Source organism: Anopheles marshallii (assembly GCF_943734725.1).
Source record: "Anopheles marshallii chromosome X unlocalized genomic scaffold, idAnoMarsDA_429_01 X_unloc_103, whole genome shotgun sequence".
Lineage (NCBI taxonomy): Eukaryota > Metazoa > Arthropoda > Insecta > Diptera > Culicidae > Anopheles > Anopheles marshallii.
Window position 1 is genome coordinate 52,501 of NW_026525673.1, and position 8,336 is coordinate 60,836.

The window sequence follows — 8,336 nt, forward strand, 5'->3', positions numbered from 1 at the left end:
ACCAGCTCGGTCTTGGCCGGAGCGAGCTCCAGGTGGTGTTGCGCCATCCACGAGCTGATCATTGCTACCGCCGTCTCCGCCAGTCCCGTCGCTGCTTCCGGCGTCGTCCCGCTCGCCAGCACCACGACGTCATCCGCAAAGCCGATCACTTCGGCGCCCTCAGGCAGCACCAGCCGAAGCACGCCGTCGTACATCGCGTTCCACAGGGTCGGGCCCAGGATTGAGCCCTGTGGAAACAGGGATAACTGGCTTGTGGCCGCCAAGCGTTCATAGCGACGTGGCTTATTGATCCTTCGATGTCGGCTCTTCCTATCATTGTGAAGCAAAATTCACCAAGCGTAGGATTGTTCACCCTTTCAAGGGAACGTGAGCTGGGTTTAGACCGTCGTGAGACAGGTTAGTTTTACCCTACTGGTGTGTGCTGTATGCTGCTATCTTAACGGAATTCCTGTGCAGTACGAGAGGAACCACAGGTACGGACCACTGGCTCAATACTAGTTCGACCGGACTTTGGTATGACGCTACGTCCGCTGGATTATGCCTGAACGCCTCTAAGGTCGTATCCAATCCGAGCTGATAGCGCATCATAAACCCATTAGGTGATCGGAAGCTAGCGGGCTTAACAACCCTCTGAGATCCGTCGGTGCTGCCCCGTGCACACTGCCGTCTCATCCCCGCTATAGCACTAGACTGAGCCGCAACGGGCGGGTGTACGCTGCACGTGGAAGTACCTTATCACAGGGAACCCTGGTGGCTGTGCTCCCGTCGACCGTGGATACAACTAGTTTCGACACCTTCGACCGCCCGCAAACGACGGGACTACAGGCTGGGAGCTGCGAGTTGTAGAGATGCGTTCGCATCGATCCTCTCAGGCGACCCATGCTTGGTGGTGAAGTGGTTAGTTCGTGGAGTATAGGCTTGCTGCACTCGACAAGAGTGCTGCTTGCAAGGCTGTGGTGGTACGTATGGTAGTTGATGAGCATAGGCTTGCTGCACTCGACAAGAGTGCTGCTTGCAAGCCTATGGTGGTACGTGTACGGTAGTTGATGTGAGCATAGGCTTGCTGCACTCGACAAGAGTGCTGCTTGCAAGCCTATGGGTGGTGTGGTGTGTGGTGCATGATTAGCCTTTCAAGGAAGATGTGTCCTTGGGGCTAATCGGTTATTTTTATAAGTCCGGGAAACCTTTCTCGTCGGGATTCTTATCCTAAGCAACCACGAAAGCTTCCAAGAGTTGAAACATTGCCTATCAAGTAGGCCGTACCAGCCCATAGCAAACCAACCAAGATAATCTAACAGGCCAAGATTGGTTGGAGATTTCAAAATTTTGCTAAGTCCATGGCCACCATAAGCCATTTCTATCAAGAAGGCCACGAACAGTGCTTAGCAACCACGAAAGCGCCCAAGAGTTGAAACATTGCCTATCAAGTAGGCCGTACCGGCCCATAGCAACCCAACCAAGATAATCTAACAGGCCAAGATTGGTTGGAGAATTCAAAATTTTGCTAAGTCCATGGCCACCATAAGCCATTTCTATCAAGAAGGCCATGGACAGTGCTTAGCAACCACGAAAGCTTCCAAGAGTTGAAACATTGCCTATCAAGTAGGCCGTAGCAGCCCATAGCAACCCAACCAAGATAATCTAACAGGCCAAGATTGGTTGGAGATTTCAAAATTTGGCTAAGTCCATGGCCACCATAAGCCATTTCTATCAAGAAGGCCATGGACAGTGCTTAGCAACCACGAAAGCTTCCAAGAGTTGAAACATTGCCTATCAAGTAGGCCGTACCAGCCCATAGCAACCCAACCAAGATACTCTAACAGGCCAAGATTGGTTGGAGATTTCAAAATTTGGCTAAGTCCATGGCCACCATAAGCCATTTCTATCAAGAAGGCCATGAACAGTGCTTAGCAACCACGAAAGCGGCCAAGAGTTGAAACATTGCCTATCAAGTAGGCCGTACCAGCCCATAGCAACCCAACCAAGATACTCTAACAGGCCAAGATTGGTTGGAGAATTCAAAATTTTGCTAAGTCCATGGCCACCATAAGCCATTTCTATCAAGAAGGCCATGGACAGTGCTTAGCAACCACGAAAGCTTCCAAGAGTTGAAACATTGCCTATCAAGTAGGCCGTACCAGCCCATAGCAAACCAACCAAGATACTCTAACAGGCCAAGATTGGTTGGAGATTTCAAAATTTGGCTAAGTCCATGGCCACCATAAGCCATTTCTATCAAGAAGGCCACGAACAGTGCTTAGCAACCACGAAAGCTTCCAAGAGTTGAAACATTGCCTATCAAGTAGGCCGTACCAGCCCATAGCAACCCAACCAAGATACTCTAACAGGCCAAGATTGGTTGGAGAATTCAAAATTTTGCTAAGTCCATGGCCACCATAAGCCATTTCTATCAAGAAGGCCATGGACAGTTCTAAACAACCACGAAAGCTTCCAAGAGTTGAAACATTGCCTATCAAGTAGGCCGTAGCAGCCCATAGCAACCCAACCAAGATAATCTAACAGGCCAAGATTGGTTGGAGATTTCAAAATTTGGCTAAGTCCAGATTTTTCTACCCTTCGGGAAAACAACCCTAGTTCACCAAGTTGAACGCGAAAAACTGTCCATAGGATACGCACAAAACGTTTATTGAGTTGGTCACCATAGGTGGAAATTATGGTGAAAATAAGCCAAGTTCCGGAGTTTTTAACTCACACGAAACCACGAAAAACTTTCATTAGGAAAACTTGGTTGGAGCACCCTACTGCAGAACACACCGACATGGACGAAAGGGTCGATTGGCTAAGAGAAAAAATTTTTGCGGGACCACTCAAAACATCATAGTTAGACCTAGCAAATGATGAAAAGTGAAACCCGCGATCGATTGGAGAAACCTTATTTTACACTGAAAAATTCCACATAAGGAAAATTTGTATGGAGCACCCTACTGCAGAGCACACCGACAGGGCCGGGAAGGAAGGCCCGGTCCAAGAAAAAATTTTTGCGGGACCACTCAAAACATCATAGTTAGACCTAGCAAATGATGAAAAGTGAAACCCGCGATCGATTGGAGAAACCTTATTTTACACTGAAAAATTCCACATAAGGAAAATTTGTATGGAGCACCCTACTGCAGAGCACACCGACAGGGCCGGGAAGGAAGGCCCGGTCCAAGAAAAAATTTTTGCGGGACCACTCAAAACATCATAGTTAGACCTAGCAAATGATGAAAAGTGAAACCCGCGATCGATTGGAGAAACCTTATTTTACACTGAAAAATTCCACATAAGGAAAATTTGTATGGAGCACCCTACTGCAGAGCACACCGACAGGGCCGGGAAGGAAGGCCCGGTCCAAGAAAAAATTTTTGCGGGACCACTCAAAACATCATAGTTAGACCTAGCAAATGATGAAAAGTGAAACCCGCGATCGATTGGAGAAACCTTATTTTACACTGAAAAATTCCACATAAGGAAAATTTGTATGGAGCACCCTACTGCAGAGCACACCGACAGGGCCGGGAAGGAAGGCCCGGTCCAAGAAAAAATTTTTGCGGGACCACTCAAAACATCATAGTTAGACCTAGCAAATGATGAAAAGTGAAACCCGCGATCGATTGGAGAAACCTTATTTTACACTGAAAAATTCCACATAAGGAAAATTTGTATGGAGCACCCTACTGCAGAGCACACCGACAGGGCCGGGAAGGAAGGCCCGGTCCAAGAAAAAATTTTTGCGGGACCACTCAAAACATCATAGTTAGACCTAGCAAATGATGAAAAGTGAAACCCGCGATCGATTGGAGAAACCTTATTTTACACTGAAAAATTCCACATAAGGAAAATTTGTATGGAGCACCCTACTGCAGAGCACACCGACAGGGCCGGGAAGGAAGGCCCGGTCCAAGAAAAAATTTTTGCGGGACCACTCAAAACATCATAGTTAGACCTAGCAAATGATGAAAAGTGAAACCCGCGATCGATTGGAGAAACCTTATTTTACACTGAAAAATTCCACATAAGGAAAATTTGTATGGAGCACCCTACTGCAGAGCACACCGACAGGGCCGGGAAGGAAGGCCCGGTCCAAGAAAAAATTTTTGCGGGACCACTCAAAACATCATAGTTAGACCTAGCAAATGATGAAAAGTGAAACCCGCGATCGATTGGAGAAACCTTATTTTACACTGAAAAATTCCACATAAGGAAAATTTGTATGGAGCACCCTACTGCAGAGCACACCGACAGGGCCGGGAAGGAAGGCCCGGTCCAAGAAAAAATTTTTGCGGGACCACTCAAAACATCATAGTTAGACCTAGCAAATGATGAAAAGTGAAACCCGCGATCGATTGGAGAAACCTTATTTTACACTGAAAAATTCCACATAAGGAAAATTTGTATGGAGCACCCTACTGCAGAGCACACCGACAGGGCCGGGAAGGAAGGCCCGGTCCAAGAAAAAATTTTTGCGGGACCACTCAAAACATCATAGTTAGACCTAGCAAATGATGAAAAGTGAAACCCGCGATCGATTGGAGAAACCTTATTTTACACTGAAAAATTCCACATAAGGAAAATTTGTATGGAGCACCCTACTGCAGAGCACACCGACAGGGCCGGGAAGGAAGGCCCGGTCCAAGAAAAAATTTTTGCGGGACCACTCAAAACATCATAGTTAGACCTAGCAAATGATGAAAAGTGAAACCCGCGATCGATTGGAGAAACCTTATTTTACACTGAAAAATTCCACATAAGGAAAATTTGTATGGAGCACCCTACTGCAGAGCACACCGACAGGGCCGGGAAGGAAGGCCCGGTCCAAGAAAAAATTTTTGCGGGACCACTCAAAACATCATAGTTAGACCTAGCAAATGATGAAAAGTGAAACCCGCGATCGATTGGAGAAACCTTATTTTACACTGAAAAATTCCACATAAGGAAAATTTGTATGGAGCACCCTACTGCAGAGCACACCGACAGGGCCGGGAAGGAAGGCCCGGTCCAAGAAAAAATTTTTGCGGGACCACTCAAAACATCATAGTTAGACCTAGCAAATGATGAAAAGTGAAACCCGCGATCGATTGGAGAAACCTTATTTTACACTGAAAAATTCCACATAAGGAAAATTTGTATGGAGCACCCTACTGCAGAGCACACCGACAGGGCCGGGAAGGAAGGCCCGGTCCAAGAAAAAATTTTTGCGGGACCACTCAAAACATCATAGTTAGACCTAGCAAATGATGAAAAGTGAAACCCGCGATCGATTGGAGAAACCTTATTTTACACTGAAAAATTCCACATAAGGAAAATTTGTATGGAGCACCCTACTGCAGAGCACACCGACAGGGCCGGGAAGGAAGGCCCGGTCCAAGAAAAAATTTTTGCGGGACCACTCAAAACATCATAGTTAGACCTAGCAAATGATGAAAAGTGAAACCCGCGATCGATTGGAGAAACCTTATTTTACACTGAAAAATTCCACATAAGGAAAATTTGTATGGAGCACCCTACTGCAGAGCACACCGACAGGGCCGGGAAGGAAGGCCCGGTCCAAGAAAAAATTTTTGCGGGACCACTCAAAACATCATAGTTAGACCTAGCAAATGATGAAAAGTGAAACCCGCGATCGATTGGAGAAACCTTATTTTACACTGAAAAATTCCACATAAGGAAAATTTGTATGGAGCACCCTACTGCAGAGCACACCGACAGGGCCGGGAAGGAAGGCCCGGTCCAAGAAAAAATTTTTGCGGGACCACTCAAAACATCATAGTTAGACCTAGCAAATGATGAAAAGTGAAACCCGCGATCGATTGGAGAAACCTTATTTTACACTGAAAAATTCCACATAAGGAAAATTTGTATGGAGCACCCTACTGCAGAACACACCGACATGGACGAAAGGGTCGACTGGCCAAGAGAAAAAATTTTTGCGGGACCACTCAAAACATCATAGTTAGACCTAGCAAATGATGAAAAGTGAAACCCGCGATCGATTGGAGAAACCTTATTTTACACTGAAAATTCCACATAAGGAAAATTTGTATGGAGCACCCTGCTGTGGTCACCATCGGTCGAGTTGGTCGAGACGGGCAAAAAATTTTTTTTTCCATATCGTCTCAAAACATGATTTATGGACCTTGTAAATGTTGAAAAGTGAAACGAAATCACTTTTGGAGCGATGAAAATTTTGTATGGGAGGTCCCTACCCGGAACAAATTTTACTAGCAAAGTCATGATTCCGCGACGAGAAATTTGAAAATGGTCAAATATGGTTAAGATGTCATGTTCATTCCCTACTATGGGGGACCAGGTCGTCACGAAAAAATTTTTTTCTCGACCTGGTCAAATGTGGTTCTGCGACGGAGGTTAAACTAATAATGCATAATTTGGGCCAAAAACCCCCCTCTGTCAGATATTGTACCCGTTCAAGAGCAATAGCAGACCACATAAGTTGAGCTTTGAGGTATCTGAAAGTTGAATATAGAGCGAGGTTCTAAGCGAAGGGATAGCTTAACGTTGAGCATTGAACGCAAAAAAGCTTAGAGATAAGCTTAAGATACAAGGGTTGTGGTGCATGAGGCCGCTTAACGTTGAGCTTTGAACGCACATGGCTAGAACTAAGCTAAGAGATACCTATAGTGGTGCATGGAACTGCTCACAAGTTGAGCTTCGAGAAGTCCAAAGGCAAAATGTAGAGCGAGGTTCTAAGCGAAGGGATAGCTTAACGTTGAGCATTGAACGCAAAAAAGCTTAGAGATAAGCTTAAGATACAAGGGTTGTGGTGCATGAGGCCGCTTAACGTTGAGCTTTGAACGCACATGGCTAGAACTAAGCTAAGAGATACCTATAGTGGTGCATGGAACTGCTCACAAGTTGAGCTTCGAGAAGTCCAAAGGCAAAATGTAGAGCGAGGTTCTAAGCGAAGGGATAGCTTAACGTTGAGCATTGAACGCAAAAAAGCTTAGAGATAAGCTTATTATATAACGATTGTGGTGCAGGACACAGCTTAACGTTGAGCTTTGAACGCACATGGCTAGAACTAAGCTAAGAGATACGGGTAGTGGTGCATGGAACTGCTCACAAGTTGAGCTTCGAGAAGTCCAAAGGCAAAATATAGAGAGAGGTCCTAGCAGCCTAAAAAACTTCTAGGGCCGACAGCTCACAAGTTGAGTTTCGAACGCAATTAGGCTACCCTGGTAGCCTTGATTTGAAAGCATTAAGGCAATGATATGGTAGAATGCCCGATCTTAAACCTATTGACAGAGAATGTGTACGAGTAAGCATAGATGTGGAGGAGCACATACCCTAAACAGTCCCGAAAGATGGTTAGCTAAGTGATGCATCACAAATGGACTTGGCGCACCAAGTTCACACAGAAACACACACGATCGCGTATATTAAAACCTGTTGTGTGGTGCATCACTAATAAAGTTTGGTGCGTCAAACGAACATGAGAGTTGAGCATATTGGGTATGTGTGATAACACACTTTGCACGACAATCGAGAAACCGCATAAGCTCAGTATAACACAGCAGGGGAAGATTGATGAAAACCAGAGCTAATACATGCAACAGGCCGGGAATGCTGCTTCTGAAGGTGGTAGGACCGGTGCACTTATTAGTTAAACCAATCGGCCGATTGAGTTGAAGTCTGGTACCGATCTTTCACTTGACTGTGCCCCATCAACTATTGATGGTAGTGTAGAGGACTACCATGGTTGTGACGGGAAGCGGGAATCAGGGTTCGATTCCGGAGCTAGTAGAGAGTGCCTGATAAAGGCCATGGTACACATCCAAATCAGGAAAGCAGCAGGAAACACTACCATACATTGCCAGGTGCATAGGAGGATTGCAAGCCCGTAAATTGCCCGATCATAGCCAGCGATGCTGAGAACGGAATTTATTCCTTCGATCGTCGTTGGTTCACATGTTTACTGATGGTTGTACGAACACCATACCCGGTGGTAAGTACAGTGGAGCTCGCCTTCACAACATAATGTTCACCAGTTGGACGCATAGATTGGAATAGCTCACAAGTGTTGGATTGCTGGAAACACACATTCCAGACTGCTCCGGTGGTCATGGAAAGGAGAGGATTGCAAGCCCGTAAATTGCCCGATCATAGCCAACGATGCTGAGAACGGAATTTATTCCTTCGATCGTCGTTGGTTCACATGTTTACTGATGGTTGTACGAACACCATACCCGGTGGTAAGTACAGTGGAGCTCGCCTTCACAACATAATGTTCACCAGTTGGACGCATAGATTGGAATAGCTCACAAGTGTTGGAAAGTTGAACGCACGTTGAAGACCGCTACTGTGGTCTTGGAAAGTAG

At 45.9% G+C, this 8,336-nt stretch overlaps 1 pseudogene; it reads left to right on the forward strand.

Annotated features, from left to right (window-relative positions):
• LOC128716784 (large subunit ribosomal RNA) overlaps positions 1 to 895 on the forward strand; it is a 6,232-nt pseudogene extending 5,337 nt beyond the window's left edge.
• Positions 896 to 8,336: the final 7,441 nt, after the last annotated feature.